Here is a 17,986-nt window from a genome sequence, read left to right as displayed (position 1 = left end):
ATACCTAGGTTTCGAGTTCGGTCCCTGGCCCATTTTGGGAATCAACTTATCAATGTTTCTGTTACATGGAGGTTTCTCACTCTCTTCCTTGCCCCCTCTCTAAAAATCAGTGAAAATGTCCTCAGGTGAGGATTTAAAAAATTAAATAAACTACAAACAGAAAATAGAGGGTAGTAAATAAAGGAGGGAAATGGAGAGGATGAAGACAGAGATGCTACAACATTAGAAGTGCAATTGCTTATAATAGCAGTGGTGGAGCAATTAAGCTAAAAAGATCTATATTAGGCTATTAGAATTAATGATTTGGGATATAGAGTGGTTTCAGCAATGATAAGATTCATGGTATATTCATGAATATGGATCACAGGGGAGGTTGAGAAAATCTCTTGGAGAAGAGGAGGTAATGGAACTGAGGACAAGGATTCTGTGACAGGTGAACATGTGTGTGTTGGCAATGTCCATGAGAGACAGCATTGTCTTTAATAAAAAGGAGTGACTTGTAGAGAAGTGGATGACACAGACTAGAACATTTCCTGTACCTTAATGTTTCTGAATAATCAATAGTGAGATAAACATGCTGGGCCTTAAAAGTTATTTATACAAATAAATATCTTATATTTGCAGGGGACAGCTCCCTTAGTAAGATCTGTACAATGCACCAGAGACAGGATGCTCAGGCAGATCAGGTAGGTACACTTGGTTCTAATTGTTCTCTGAGTAAATGTTTTGTTTTTAGAAGCACTCCAAGAGATGAGATAGATCATTTCTTACCTCTAAATTTAAAAGCTGCATTCTAATAATCTGCTAAAAGAGAAGACAAGACTCAGGTCGTGTGTCTTGCTATTGCATATTTCTAGCCTCTTAGCTGACAGATGGCTCTTGAATTTCTTCTCCACCTCACCCTTCTGCTTTGCTAAGTCAGTCTTCCATTCTCACATCCCTGAGATCTGTAAGGGCTCAGCTGTCTGGGTTATTTTTCTGTGTTTATATAACACCTCTCATTGTAGTCTTTTTGAAGAAGGTTAACCATCTTCAAGAAAGATATCCTCAGTTTTTCCCCTGTATATGCCAAATACAGGAGCAGCCAAGAATACAGGTAAAATTCCCTGGCCAGACCTTACCCTTAACCCTCTCCAACTCTCTTTACATATTTTTCAGTTGGAAATAATACGACTTACTTTTAAGAGACATGGTTTCTGGTGGAACTTTCCAGATATTCTACCTCTCTCTCTACAGTTGCACATAGAAGAAATTATGAGCTGAGGTTGTAGTAAAACAAAAGGAAGCTTTTTCAATATCCTCTACTCAGATATCGGTGTACCTTCTCCTTATTAATATAATAACCATTACAAAGGACCATAGAAATTAATTCATTGTATCATACCTATTTCCTTTACTAGATTATGACCTCTTTGTGAGCAGAATGCTGAGCTTGTTAATCTTGAAATGACCCATAGCTAGCACAGATTTATTAAATACTGGAGGCCCAGCACACGAAATTCGTGCACGGGTACAGTCCCTAGGCCTGGCTTGCGATCAGGGCCATCTTCCCCGGCTACCCACAGCCAGTCCTGCCTCCTGCCAACACCCACCCCAGGTTCCCCATTCACCATCAGGCAATCAGAGCCTGATGGCCGGGAAGGGACTGAGAGGTCGACTGTTCCCGCCCGCTCGCCAGTCCTGCCCCCGCCAGAGGTCGTCCTCTGTGTGTGGGGTGACTGGTGGGGCAGGGGACTTGGCCTGGCACCACCCGCATCCCCTGCCACCCACCCCTGGTTTCATGTTTGCCATAGGACAGTGGTCGGCAAACTGCGGCTCGCAAGCCACATGCGGCTCTTTGGCCCCTTGAGTGTGGCTCTTCCACAAAATACCAACTTCTGCGCATGGGCCACGAAGTTTCAATCGCACTGTACATGCACACCCGCACATGGTATTTTGTGGAAGAGCCACACTCAAGGGGCCAAAGAGCCGCATGTGGCTCGCGAGCCGCAGTTTGCAGACCACTTCCATAGGGTGATCAGAGACTGCTGGCCAGGGAAAGGGACTGTAAGGTGGTCAGTGCACCTCATAGTGACTGGTCAAGTGGTTGTTCTGGTCATTCTGCCAATAGGGTCAATTTGAATATTACCCTTTTATTATATAGGACTAGCAAGCATTTCTTGAATGTTATTATGTTCCAAGAACTAGCTAAATACTTTATTATTGTTCACTCAACTCTTTTAAAAAACAAAAAGATAGGCATTATATTTATCTCCATTTTTCAGATAGCAAGTAGCACAGCCCTTAAGAGGTAGAACCAGAATTCAAAACCCAAATGTCTAATTCAAGAATGTATGCTCTTCACTACCACACTGCCATTCAAAAAAATTATTTAGCATGGAACATGTCTTATATCTTGTGCTAATCACTAACGGTCCTCCAGTACCTTATAAGACTTGTACTAATGTGGTTAGAAGAAAAAAGTGTCATACATAAAGAAAATACAGGTTACTCTTGGAAAGTATTAGTATCAATTAGGACTTGGTGTGACTGTGATGTCTTCCTTCTTGGTTTTAAGATGATACCACAGGTTTAAATCAACATCACAACTGCAGCTGCATCCAGAGCAGAAAACAAAGTGAGGCAGGGAGCTTACAAAGAGCCTCCTATTCCTAAATCTATTTCTTACCAAGAAGGATATCTTGCCTAAAATTTCCAGCTAACTTTTCCTCATATCTAATTGGTTTCGCAACTTACTTCCAAAGGGGACAGCGCGTCCATGATAAGGTTGGATTAATTATTTTCATCCACATCAAAATATGTCTCTTTTCCTTGGAAAGAAAAGGCAGGATGGGTGCTGAGTAGGAAACAATAATACCTGCTGTAAAAGAACCCTGGTTGGATTTAGCAATTATTGAAAAGTTCGGAACAACCTCCTATAGAGGAAATGACATCTTTGTAAGACTTCAAAAGTAGCAGAAACTGTTCAGCAAGAATACATGTTGAGGGAGAGAATTCTACTCAGAGGGATTGTGTATAAATCCCAGAGTTAAGAGAAAGATTGGCATTCTTGATTGTACTAAGGGGTCTATAGTTATTAAGAATGCTTGGACTAAATAGAATTAAAGAAAAGTGATAGGGCCCTGGTCTTTGTGGCTCAGTTGGTTGAGTGTCATTCTGTGCACCAAAAGGTTGCCGGTTCAATTCCCTGTCAGGACACATGCCCAAGCTGCAGGTTCAGTCCCTGGTCAAGATGTATGTGTGAGGCAACCAATTGATGTTTCTCTTTCTTTCTCCCTCTCCCTTCCTCTCTCTCTGAAAAAAAAAAACACCAAAACAAACACATTTTAAAAACAAGAAAGAAAGGTGATAGGGAAGACTCAGTCAGGAGTCAGATTGTAGAGGACAGTATAAGTCACTTTAGGATTTGGGATTTTATATTAAGCAGAATGAAAAGCCATCTAGAGTATTACGAAATAATTACAGAAAAAACATTGAGTAAATAATAAGACAATATTAAAATATTTATAATATTATTTGAGGCACATCATAAGAGATTTCAGTATCTATATAAAATGTTGGTTTTTAAACATATAAATACATATTTCTTCTCAGCCCTATTAAAATAAAACACATTTTTATCCTGTGGCCCTTATGTAATAACCACTCAGGAAATTTGTAAAGGAGAATCCAGGACTATTTTGAAGATGGGTGTCTCTCCTTATTTTCTCTGATTTCCTGATGAAATTTAGCAGGAGAAGCTCAATCCATAGGGAAGTAAGAGGAGAAGAAAGCTCTGATATGGTCCATACAGGTCAGCCTCCTGGGGTAGAGAAGGGGATGAAACAGATGGGGCAGGTCTGGAACTAGATTGAGGACTTGAGGTGAGTGTATTATGAAATGTGTACTCTCACTGCCTCTCCAACATCAACCTTGTCCTAGCCCAGGGACTGAGAGTAAATCTGAATTTATAGCTACCTGTAGCCAGAAACATCCTCACTAACAGAAGGTATTTACTAGTAATATACCTGAGTTTGACTAGTTTATAGTTGTGTGTCTTAAGGTAAGTTACTCCATTCTCTCTAAACCTTATTGTCCTTATCTATAAAATGTGGTTGCTTTGAAGGATTGTGTGGAATAAGTTAGGTAAAATGCTTAGGATGATAGGTCACTATCATTATAAAGCTCAGAAAATAGTAGAGTATCAGTATTGTGCTGGTGATGGATTATAATTATACTAGAGGCCTGGTGCATGACATTCATCCACTGGGGCGGGGGTGTCCCTCAGCCCGGCCTGTGCCCTTTCCCAGTCCGGGACCCCTTGGCGGACATCCCCCGGGGTCCTTAGCACTGCTGCGGAGGCAGGAAAGGCTCCCGCCACCACCACTGCACTCACCAGCCATGAGCCTGGCTTCTGGCTGAGTGGCACTCCCCCTGTGGGAGCGCACTAACCACCAGGGGTCAGTTCCTGCGTTGAGCATCTGCCGCCTGGTGGTCAGTGTGCATATCATAGCTACTGGTCGTTCGGCAGTTCGGTCGATTTGCATAGTAGGGTTTTATTATATAGGATTGAGTTTTTACTAGGCTTGCTATAAGTCTTTGTCTTCCTCTGAAACTTGATGTCTCTACAAAGCGTAGTGGTCATAGTGAGGACTTTAAGCCACCAAAGCAAATAGTGAGGAGACCTACTTTGGAATTGTGATGTTGTCATGTGGGTATTCATTGATATTGCCTTGAGATATGACATGTCCAGTTTCAGCAAAAATATATTGAAGTAGTGCTATAGTTACTTGAAATGATACAAAAATATGAACATATTATCTGACCTTCTGGTAGCTTTCAGGCTAATTATAAACATTAGGAAAATTATCCTGTGTACTAATGGGAAATAAAGAGATGTTCTCAGAATTTATTTAAAATCTCTTTTGAATTTTTCTTCATGGAGTCTAAGTGAGGAGCTAAGTAAAAGCATAAAGTGATTAATGTCACCTTACACCAAAATCAAAGTCCAAGATTTATAACATTTTCTAAATGAATAAGAGAATTTGGGGATATATTAATGTATATTTTTGAAGAGGAATTAAAGACTATACTATAATATACAGTAATATATAATGGTCTAGCATAGTGCTTTGCTATCAGAGAGAAATCTATGATGCTCAAACAAGTTAGCTAACAGTGCAGAGTTGGTGGAAAATGGATACTGTTACCATAGCAACCAGATTCACAAGGTGGGTTTTAACCTCGGCTCCTGTCTTGGGAATGAGTACAAGCAAGTAATTAGATAGCTAAATTGCTGAGACAGCATGTGAGAAACACTTGTATATTTATTTAAGGAAAAATATATCCAAAATTTAAATCTTCAGTTGTAAGTAGAATCCGAATAATTACAGAATGCACTGAGTACTGATTGACTTGTATTTCAAATTGCTCTCTGTAAAGGTTTGGTTCCTTCCTTTTACCTAGAGCTATAACATTTCTTTTTAAGATTATTATTGAATTGCATAAAATGTGGCTATCCAGAGAGCTTCCTTACCTATAAAATGAAATCATTGGAAAAATGTTTCAGTATCCTAGTTGAATGTTGTTGGTTTGGAATTTCTGACTTTAGCTGTTAGTTTGAAGAAGCCTCTTTCATTCTTCCTCAATAGATTTAAAATGTTTCTCTCTTCGTTGTTTGGCATGTGTCTTGGGCACAGGATAATTTAGGTGAAATGTGCAAATAGCCTAAGCTACAAAACAGGAGATTAATTGGAAGAAAACAAGTGTTAGCACATGTACTTCAAGGCAAGGGTGTGTTGCCATATCCACAACTGCCATAACCACTCCTGGAATCATTGCATTTACTGGGTTATATTGGCAAAGGGAAAGAGCAACTTGCTCTGTAGCCCAGACCAACCGCAGGGCTTTTTAAAAAAATAAACATGTTAAGAATCACAAGTAAATATGATCAACAATTAACATTATTCCATTATATTTGAGAATTTTAAGAAAATGCCTAATTTAAGAGAAAATTTTATAATTTACCAAAAGTTATTTCAGAAGTAGAAAACCCCAAATAGACCAATTGTCATTAAAACAATGGAATAATTTTTAAAAAATATTTTAAAAATCAATTTCTGTCCAGAAGTTTTATAGGTGAATTTTATCAAATCTAGAAACAGGTCATGCTCCTCTTTTATAAAATTATATTATTCCAGTTCATATAAAAAGAAGGAATATTCTAGTTCATTCGGGAAATTATAATAGTCTTTGTATAAAAACTGGACAAGCATGATATGAGAGAGAAAAATTACAGGACAATGTCACTTAACATTTTGAGAAACACATAAATAAAATACAAATAAACATAATCAGTAATGTATTAAAATACATCATGAGCAGAGTGATGATTATTCCATAAAAATTTATTAGTGAAATTTACTTCATATGGCAGGGCTTCACAATGTCCCCTGAAATCTGTTTTCTTTCTTCCATTGACCTGAATTTGTAGCTGGGCATGTAGCAATCTAACTAGGGACTACATTTCCCAGACCTCCTTGCAATTAAGTGTGGCCAAGTGTTTGCCAATAAAATATGGGCTGACAAGATCAGGGTAGGACCTTAGGATAATAGGTGTCCTTCATCTAGATGTGGCAACGACCCAGCTGGACTGGGCAGATGAGACAAACCCATAGAGGATGCTGGAGCAAAGTTGATTTCAAGAAAACAATGTCTTTAAATAACTGAGTAGAGCCAAGCCCTTTTCTGGTCTCAGCTGTTTAACTTGGACTTTTTCATGATGGAGGAAAATTGTTTGTACTGTGATACATATGAGTAGGCACATATGCAAATCTATATCCTCAGTTATTCACTAAAATAATTTCTAAAAATTATTTAATTTCTATCATATTTTAAGTTGTCACCTAGGAGTTTTCATTACAAGTTTAAGTAGTTTCAAAATATGTTTTCTGGTAAATTGCTTATAGCATTTTGGCTTTTAACACATTTTAATTAAAAGTTTGATCGGTATATTTTACTCATTGACTTTATAGAAATAAGTGTTATGTAAATTGAGTAGCAGATAATTTTAAATTCAGATTAACATGTCACATACATTAGTCACTTTTTCATGTGTGAATTGGGGAAATAGAGAGATTTATGAATGGATGGATAGAAAAATGTAGATAGTCCAATGGAGAGATAGAAATAGTTAAAGTCAGGAACATCTGAAGGTCAGAATCTTATTGTAATAATTATGTGTGGTGCTATGTGAGAAATAGCAGGGATGGTACATTTTGTAAAGTATATGATTGTCTAACTTCTATCCTGTACACCTGAAACTAATACAAAAGAATATTGAATGTAAGCTGTAAATGAAGAAAGTTAAAAATATATTTTTTAAAGAAAGAATCATGGCAGGAACAAAACTTCACTATTTCTCACTGACTTACCTTTTTTCTTTGTTCTCTTGGGTCTCTTTCTTAGCAATTATACACTCCAGTGTATCCCTCTGTTCAGTGCCTAAGGGCAATGCATTCTGGCAAGATTCATCAGCCTGGAGAAATGCTATTCCTTTAAAAAGTGGGAAAGAGGGAATTGTGAAAGCCCAGGAATTTACGGAGAACTGATAGGAAACAGACTCTTTCAGGAAGATCACCTTTAGGAAAGTCTACTTTCAGAAGCTGAAGATCTGGACATCTGTTTTCTTAAAATCATACATGCCTACATAGTCCTTAAAAAGCCTATGTGTGTGCGTACTCAGGGGGCTACTTCCCCAATTTGAAGATTGACTTCTGGACTCAGTCAGTGCTTCACATAATGTGGTGTGTGGATCATGTGCTTTAGAAAAACCTAGGATGTTTATTAAAAATAAAGATATCAGATATCTTGCTCCAAACATGATCTGTGACTCCAGAGATGGGCCACACAATCAGGTTTAGTGCTGTCCAGGTGATCCTGATGTATATGGCCTGCTCTAAACACAAAGAGTCAATCTAAAAGGAGCAGCAATATTTTTCCATCCTCTTAACACACATAAAGAGTCTTAGTTCAAAGCTTCAGGGAACCCCACTGGGATCTCTGGGGTGTATGTAGACAGAGTTGTTCCATTTTAGACTGAAATGGCCAAGGTGCGTTCTTTATATCTCCAACTGTCTCTCTGTATATTCCCATGGTTTCTCTCTTTATACCATAGCCCTATATTATCTCCTTGGTTCTGATCTAGGCTAAGGCCAGCTATTTTATCAGTCAGCTAGTGAGTCAACAGCACACCCTGCTAATCGTCAAGTTTCTCTTCCCAGCCAAGCCTTGATGGGTCCTGCAAATCCTTCCAAAGAAGCCAAACAACTGATTGGAATTGGCCTGAAATCTATTTGTCATTCAAAAATTTGGAAATGAGAAAATGATGTTGGTAAGGGCTAGAAGAATTAGGTGAGGCTTCATGAGTGAGAGCAGACTTTACTTTAGCTTTGAATTATAAAGACAATGTAGAAAAAGAAGTCATTTCAATATTCTGGTTCTAATATGTACCACCATATAATATCTATGTTTTAAGTTATACCCTCCTTACTGGTTGCTTATCCATGTCTCTAATAAGGGAGTAAAGCAGGTTTGATACTAAATTAGTATTCACATATTCTTATTCTAGCCAAGACAATTTCATTTTCCTTCTTCACCACACATGGGAGTGCTCATTATCACAGATGAGTAAGAGAGGGAACATAGCCGGCTTGATCCAACTAATTTCTAATGTTCTTTAAGGCAGCCAGCTCATATTTCCAACAGTGGGGAATAGCAAATAAGAGAAAAAGAGGATAAGTAGAAAAAATATGGGACATTGGTGCAAATAAATACTGGAGATTTTAATGATGTGCTTTTAAAATATATATATTATTATTGATTTCAGAGAGAAAGGGAGAAGGAGAGAGAGATAGAAACATCAATGATGAGAGAGAACCATCGATTGGCTGCCTCAAATGTAGGAGAATGTTGACCATGGCATTGTCCTACTTTTTCTATATCAAGTAATTATTAGGAGTACAGGGTTTTTCTTTTCTGATATTACAGTGGAGATGGCCAAAATAGATTAATCTATGTTGGATGATAAGATACAAATTTCTAAAAGGAAATACTCAAAATATATCTTTCCTTTTAGTATCCCCCTGAATACATAAATCAACAACAGAAAATATGAAATATTTATTGAACATCTATTATGTTCAAGGCACTGTTAAAGAAACTGGAGATATGGTTGTGAACAAGAGAGTCAACTGACTTACCTTTCTAGAGGAGAAACAGGCATTTAAAGTAATTGCATGTGTATGCTCGCGCGTGGTGTGTGTGTGTGTGTGTGTGTGTGTGTGTGTGTGTGTGTGTGTGAAATATGACTTCAGGAAGTGATATAAGCCACAAAAACTCTTAGAGAATAATGAAGGTACATGAAGCCCATTTTAAATTGCATGGTCAGGAATGACTTCTCTAGAAGTAACAATAGACTTTTAGATGAATTTAGAAAATTAGTGATGCTGATCCTGTTGAAAGAACAACAAATGAAAATACTCAAGAATGGGAATAAGCTTGGCATTTTTGAAGATGAACTATATTTCTAAAGTTAAGTGGTAAAAAGAGAGAGTAAGTAGGTGAAGATAAAGTAGAATTATTTAGGAGCAGACCATGTATGGTTTTATAAATCATGATACTGAATTCAAATGGTATTTTATAAAGTGGCAGTGAGCCATTTGATTCTTTTTTTTAAGTGGGTTAAAGAATATATATATGTGTGTATATATATGTATATATATGTGTATATATATATATATGTATATATATGTGTATATATATATACATATACATATATAGTGTCATTTTGTTTTATTTTACTTCTTTCTTAAATTTATTGGGATGGCATTGTTAACAAGATTATATAGGTTTCAAGTCTATATTTCTAATATATGATCTGTATATTGCATTGTGTGCTCACCACCCAAAGTCAAACCTTCCATCACTGTGTATTTGACCCCCTTTACAGTTTACTACCTCCCACCCACCCTCTTTCTGATACCACCATACTGTTGTCTGTGTCTGTGAGTTTTGATCACAGAGTCATGGCCAGCTCTTTCTTTGTTTCCTTTCCCATTAGACAGAAGACTATGTGATCACTGGTTGATGTCTGTTTTATTCACAGTTTATAGCCCTTTTACCTAGCATGATGCATATAGAAAACATTAAGCATTCATTAAGCATCTCATCTGTAGAGTCCAATTGGATACAAATATCAATAATAAAAAAAGCATAATATGCTATTAGACTAGACGACCTTCCAGATGAAGCCAGGGCTGTGAGGGAAGCCCAGGTTCCAGGTGCCAGAGGGAAGCCGGTGCTGGCAGCTGGGGGAAGGAAGGCCTACTCTTGCACGAATTTTGTGCATCCAGCCTCTAGTCGTCCCATAATGTTAGTGAGACTTCATGTTTAGTTTTGCTTAGCAAAAATGAAGGGGAAAATACAAAAGTGATTAGAATTTAAAATCAAAGATAAATATTTATACCTAAATAAATGACTGGGACAGTAATTTTGCCTTTCTTATTTTCCTAAGGGAATTCAACCAGGATGTAAATGCTGTTACTTTAGGCATTGTGCCTTTGTAGACTAAAGTTTGTCCTTCAAACACACTGCTAAACTTAAATACAATAGAACAGTAGGAAATATTAAAGGCTTAAGATATTTTGTAGATTTACATTACCAAATACATCAAATTGAATTTTTGGCAAATTTCTATTTATAACTGGATTGTCTCAGCTTTTACTTAAAGCAGCACATTAAATGCAAAGTAAAAGGGCTTTGATGCTTCTTATATTCTGCAGAAAATCATCATCAAGATCTTTCCAACCAACATAAAGAAACTTTATTTATAAAAATGAAATAATTATTGAAGCCCCTATTCTTTTCATAGCTTTGTGCCAATGTTGGCAGAACTCTTTTCATGATTATGCTGTTACTTCTGCTTGAAAATTTCTCTAATTTTTATTTTATTATTTATTATTTTAGAACCTTCATTAAATACCTATTGACATGATCACAGTGGGAAAAATTAATTGCTCATCTTTTATATCCTCACAACTCTTTGTCTATAGAACTAATTGCATCTTCCTGAAGGTATCATGTCCCAAATTCATCACCTCCTTGATTGAGAGCTTCCCTGGAGAATGGATTCAAATGCATATTTTACAAATCCTCCAATTTTGCCAGGTCTGGCATGTGATGTGCTTTCAGTAAATAGCAGCTCAATGACAGGGTGTCAGGCAACATAGGAAAGATACCGTCTTTGTTTTCAAGGGGCTCCTATTATATTTGAGAGTAAAATGATGATAAAATAATGACAACGTCACTGAGGTACAAAACTTTCTGGCAATAGAGATTCAGAAAAGAGATTAGAGTTGCTATAGAAAAACTTCATAAAGGAAGACAACTTGAGGTGGTTGTCTCCCATATACAAGGTAGAGATGTAACCAGTACTTGTGAAGCTTATTATAATAATCGGTATTTACATGCAATTACTTTAGTTCTAGGAGAATAACAAGTGATCAGGAAAATATCTATTTAATTCACTGTTTTAATAATTAAACAAGGACTCTTTACAGAGTTTGGTGAGGGAAGAAATGCACTCCACAAAACACTGGGCACACATTCTAACAGATACTTTAACTCCAGTTGAACTAAATAACTGGTCAGTAGTGTGCATTTTGCAGATTAATTTCTCTAGGGGAATAAAAGCAAAAAAGTCCTTGGAGGGAAAGCTAGTTTCAGAAAAGAATAAAGGAGTAACTCCCTGCCAGCTGATTCCTTTTCTTTGTTTCCTGGTAACAGGCATTGCTTAGGCAGCCGAGATATTATTACTAAGGTATCAAAAATTCAACAAAGAGCTAAGGAAATCAGTTAGTACACATTTATATAATATCTTTTATTTGTATAGATTGAAATCCAGGATTTTTTATTGTTCCAGAAGCATGGTGCCTGCTTCATGTTCACAGATAATTCTCAGCCTCTCTCTGGACATGAACACACATGAGGAGAGGATGTTTATCATGCTGCTAGTTTGTGTATATTGACCACATTGGCTGATCAAATCCCACAAGCTAGAAATAAAGCTATCTTAGAAGAGATGGTATGAACTAGTCTATTAAAAATATGAGGGTGGGATCTCTGATGTAGCTTTCACTGGAGTTCAGGGCATATTGTGCTGTGGGTATAATTTATACTCTATAGTGTTGAAATAAATGAACAGAATTAAATTTTGCATTGTTTTACAGACAAGAAGAAAAAAACTGAATTCCTTAATCTGGAGATTATCATTATGTTATACTCACTAAGAGAATTAGATTTAGGGTAAGGACTCCATATAATTACATTGAGAAGTTCATTCATAGATTTTCCTTTTTCTTCTTTTGATTGTTTCTTTGCCTTTTTCTTCCCCCTTTTATTTTTTTCCTTTCTCTTCTACTTAGTCTCCTAGCTGACTTTCCTTTTCTTTAAAAAGTGATCAGAAAAAGAAATGAGAGCTGGTATCAACTTCAGTTGTCTGAATGACAAATTCATTTCAAATTACTTAGGTCAAAGATACCTTCTGACATAAAGGTAAATGAGATTTTGAGCACTTTATGTAACATATTAGTAACTGAAAAATATTTTTTGAAGAGCATCTCTTTTTAAGAAAATTCACTTTTTATTTTAACTTTTTATAAACCCAAGAGCTCTAGCACAAGTTCACTTTACTTTATGGTAATGTAGCATCAGAAAGTGCCTTGCCTTCTTTCTCCTCACTCTTCCCCATTGGACGGCTTAGCTGGCCATTGTAACCCAGTGAGAGGAAGGCACTGACTCTGATTTCTATAGAAATGGCAACTGGTCAAGGACAAAGTCTAAATCAGTGTTGTTGCCAATGCATGTGGTCAGTGAGGATTCATGGGGTGCACTCTTCATGGGCGGAACACTGGCCCTGAGGAAGCTGACATCAGTTTGGCACCTGCTCTTCTGCACCAGGCTGGGCCTTCTTGTTACTGCAAGTAGCTCCACTGAATAGCCTGGGTCAACCTGTATTCTAGCAGCAGCTGTGTTCTCCTTCTTCCCTAAGAACACAACTGACTGTATTGATGGGAGAGGTCTAAGTGGAAAGCAGATTTCTCACTTCCCCTTTTTTTTTTTCAGCGAGTTCACTACCAACATCCACACAAGGAGGTGGGGAAAGTTAGCCTGTGGCCTACAGCACGCTCACAATGTTTACTGAATTTTAAAGAATTGATTCAGAACCTCAGAACATGAACTGCAAAGGGATGGTGGAGGCACTCAGAATGATTTCTGGTAAATCAGTGAATGTCACCACCATCCAAGCCAACTTTCCATGTAGGGTACAGTGCCTAGGGTCATATAACTTTTGGAGGGCTTCTGAAAATTTTTGAAATGATATATAAAATGTACATACACATATATGAAAACATAAAAATTAAAATTACTGCTTAATTGTCCACAAATCATTTTATGACTAGACAACTACATCTCAATGCAGTTCTAATGTAGATGTGAATCATAAAGTGTAATCAAACTTAATAAGGCTAAAATCATAAGGAAAAAATGAATAATGCATCTTGTGATAAACTAAAAATTTGAAAAATTAGAACATTCCACTTTTACTTATCCTATACTAGTGGCCCAGCGCGCACGAAATCGTGCACGGTTAGGGTCCCTAGGCCTAGCCTGGCCTTCGTTGCTTGGCCTCTGCCGCCCTGTGACACTATGTGAAGCTCCTGGCCCCAGGATGCTCCGCGAACCCTGCGACTGCTCTGTGAGGCTCCCCCCGCCCCTCGACTGCTCCTCTAAGCTCACGGCCACCCTGTGAAGCAGCCAGCCACTGCCGCTCAACAGTCCCAGTCCCACCCCGCCACCAACTCCCCCCCCCCCCCCGGGGGGGGGGCCCGGCCCCCCCCCCCCATGGTGAGCGGCTCGGGGGCCGTGGGGGCGGGGGGACTGAGAGGTGCTCCATGCACTTCATGGTGACCAGTCACTTGTTCGGTCATGACGGTACCTAGCTCTTTATATATATTAGGATAGTAAAAGGCTAATATGTAAATAGACCCAATGGCAGAACAACTGAACAACTGGTTGCTATGACATGCACTGACCACGAGGGGGCATGTACAGAACATGGCAGGTGTCAGCCGTGGCAGGATGGTGGAGCAGATGAGCGGGGTGCCACACCAAGGCAGGGCGCCAGTCGCTGCCATCAGGGTGAGCCTCTGGTGGTTACTGAAAATTCATTGCTCTCATGTACCGTGGTCTTGCCCAGTGCTAGCCCCGCTTGCACCCACTGCCGGTACCCGTTGCCAGCAGCGGGTGGCTACTGGCCCCAATTGCCCTTCAGGGCTTCTCCACCTCCCCCTGCTCCTGAGGGGAGATCGGGGCCAGCAGCCGCCTCTCACACCTGCTGCCAGCGACGGCCCTGCTCACACCCACTGCTTGTTCCAGAGCCACCGCTGACACCCACTGCCAACGCTGGCCCTGCTCGCACTCGCAGCGGGAGCTGGAGCCGCCACACGAACCTCCTGCCGGTGCCTGGCGCCAGTGCCGATCACTCGCCACCATCAGTGGGTGCGAGCAGTGGCTGTGGCCCTGATTGCCCCTGAGGGCTTCTCCACCTCCCCCTGCTCCTGAGGGGTGATCAGGACAGCAGCGGTCACTTGCACCCGCTGCTAGCACCAGCCCCAATTGCTTGGCAGCAGTGGGAGCGAGGCTGCTGGCAGACGGGACCAGGGCTGTGGCGGGAGCCCAAGTGGGGGTGCAGAGGATGGGCCGAGACCTGCCCCTGTGCCTACCGCAGCCTCACGGCCCACAGTTCCTTTTAAGGTGCACGAATTCGTGCAGTGGACCCCTAGTTTATTATAATTACTTATGATATTTAATGGGTTCATGTGTATATTTTAATACACCTGATAACAGCATAGGGTAAGGATCCCAAAGGAAAAATATATGGGCTATGAAGACCCTAAGTTGGCACTACCATCATGTGTTCACATAGAAATGATGAATTCTTTGTCTTCATTATGTCACTCATCTACTTCTTCCTATTCCCAGACCCTAAGAGTCCACCTCACCGGTCTTTATCATCTGAGTCCCTCCAATTTTCTAGTTATTATTCTTTCAGGCTCCAGTGGTTTCCTTCTCTTGTAAATCACCCCCTCTGCAGCTTAATGTGATCTACCTCACCACTCTGACCTTGTCTTCCTTCTCAGTGACACCTGACCCTTGCAGAGTAAAAATCTTTCTAAAATGATAAAAATTAAAATTAACCTCAAGGTTCTGGCCCAGCTAATCCACCTCCCCAGACTCATCTGTCTCAATCTCAACCATTGCCTTCCCTTTCCCTTTTCCATGTGTACACACTCCCTTTCCATCATACTGAACTTTTTATGGTTCCTTAAATAATCAACATGTCTCCTTTGGGCTTTTGCACATGTTCTTCTCTCTGCTAGAAAGGTTTCTATGTCCCTTACCCTGACAGTCCAAAGTGGGTAACATTTCCTCATCCTTAAGGTCTTAACTGATAAAACATTGTTTTCTGCTTCCCAAAATAAACTGGGCTGTGATTTTATCAGCTCCCAAATCTCTTCCTCTTCCCCTCCTTGAACCCTCCTCTCTCCAGCTCATACTCCATTGATTCTTCCTTCTTTATGTTTTACTCAGCCTTCCTTCTCTGTAATCTTTCACACTATTTTCCTTTATGGAGTTCTTTAGCACGCTCTTTTACTGTTTACAATTCCCAACTCTTTAATTCACGCCACCTACAAGAAGCCTTCCCTGGTTACCAATCTCCACTATAAAAAAGTTAACCCTCAGAACTCATGAACATACAATATCTGTTTAATTTACTCAATATTTACCATATATGTCTCTGACACATCACTGATGTCATATATGATTATTCAGTTCTGGTATGCACAGTGTTGGTATGGAAAGAATCAGTTGTAAGTTCTTTTAGGGCAAGAATTCTGTGTATCCCCTGAAGCACCTAGCAGGGAGCTTTATTTACATAGTGAGGCCTGGTAAAAAATAAAACAATTAATTGAATGAATAAGTGGTTATATGACAAAATAATGATTTTGTTGAATGAATAATAGTGGCAAGTGGGAAGGGTTATTTTATACCAATTGAAATAACAGATTATGAAAATTATTTAAAAATCAGATTATTAGAAATTTCAGAACTATGAGCCTTTAATAAATGTGGGAAAAAGTAGTGGTAACTTGCTATGAATTTTTGACCAAAATAAAATTGACTTTGATGGAGATCTTATCAGGGGGAAATGATTATATACAACATATCAGTGTTCTGTGCACATCTCCAATATCTCTTAGTTTGTACATTGCTTTCATGTGTGCAGACTCCTTTTCTCTCTGAAATGGAAGGAATTAACATAATGCAACATCTGTTGATGAATCGTTGCTTGATCTGCCAGTATTATAATCTCAGAACACAATACTCTGGTAATTGCCACCTGTTTTTGTATTTTCTGTTAGTAAAATACTGTTGTAACCTTTAGCCTTCATGTTTTGTGAAGATGGCAAATAGTATACTGCTGTGTTAAATACACCGGAGTAATTTAAAAAGCAATTATCCAGCATCGTCTTGATGGGATAGAGCATTGTAAACATGGGAGAGGAGCATAGACATTGTGATTACATATGCCAATCCAATTTCACTTTGGGAGGGGTTCACACTTAAAAGTATGAGGAAGTAATAAAAGAACAAATTCAGATTTGAGACAGAAATTACAAAGGTCTATTGTACTATCCCAGCCCGGGGTTGTATTTCCACATGATTTCAAAACAACAAATAACACAAGCAGTAAGAAACAGAAACAGAACCATAAAAAGCAAACTAGGTCAACAGGTTTTGGTTTCTGTGTTGTCTGATATTTTGTTATTATGTCTTTATTGCACAAAACAAAACACGTTGAACCTGAATTGTTCATTTTGCTGTCAATTTTCTTGGTAGGATGCACCTTAGCTTTTTGAATCTTAGAAATCAGCTTCCTGGAGGTTTTTGCCTGGAGAAATCAGTAGCTGCCCACCCCACATTCCTACTTTTTCCACCCATAGTGTATAGCTGTGGCTGGCATGTGGATGGCTGGCTATAAGTTACATTTCCTTGCCTCTAGCTGGGACCATATGACTAGCTCTTGCCAAAGGAATGCGAGTTAAAATGATGTTTTTCACTTCAGGACTTAGGTGGTTAAGATGGGGTATGCCTTCTCCATGCTCTTGTTCACCCCCAATTTGATTATTTAATGCAATGGACTTCCAGTCCCTAGATACGGTGGAGCTGTAAGATTGAAGGAGTCCCTGAATTACCACCTACTCACCAACTAGGAACATCTCCACAGAAATGATGTGAGCAAGGAATACACTTGTATGTGTCACTTACTGAAATGCGGTGTTTTGTTATAGCGACTAGAGTTATTCTGTGATCATTAACACTAGTATTGAGATCTCAATGTTGCCCTGCTATTCACAATTAGATTCTTTGGTTACCAAACTTGATGGCATACTACAAAGAAAACTTACCAAACATAGTTCTAGAGTTAACATTCTTTGCAATTATTTTTTCAATCTTCTCTGTATGCCTGTAAAAATATGTATGCAGTGGCTTTGATGTTAAAGTATTAGAAATATAGAAGTAAGTAATTTAGGCAGTGCATCTATTTCCAACTAACAGGGAAAGCAAGTATTAGCCAATTCATCACAAGTGCTATAAAGCAGTGGGGAGGGGAGAGGACAAGAGCTATGAAAGGGTGAAATCAGTGTCCTACGATAGTCTGAGGAGGGGGGGTAATCAGGTAAAGATTCTTGGAAAATGATATTTAACCTGTTTAGGAATGGGGCAGATAAAGAAGAGCAGTAGATAAGGGCAATAAAAAGGACTGACATGTAAAAAAGACTTTGAAATATGAAAAAGCCTGATACTTTGGAATTTCATCACC

This window comes from Myotis brandtii, unplaced genomic scaffold, assembly GCF_000412655.1.
Source record: "Myotis brandtii unplaced genomic scaffold, ASM41265v1 scaffold32, whole genome shotgun sequence".
NCBI lineage: Eukaryota > Metazoa > Chordata > Mammalia > Chiroptera > Vespertilionidae > Myotis > Myotis brandtii.
Note: the sequence above shows the minus strand (reverse complement) of the source record.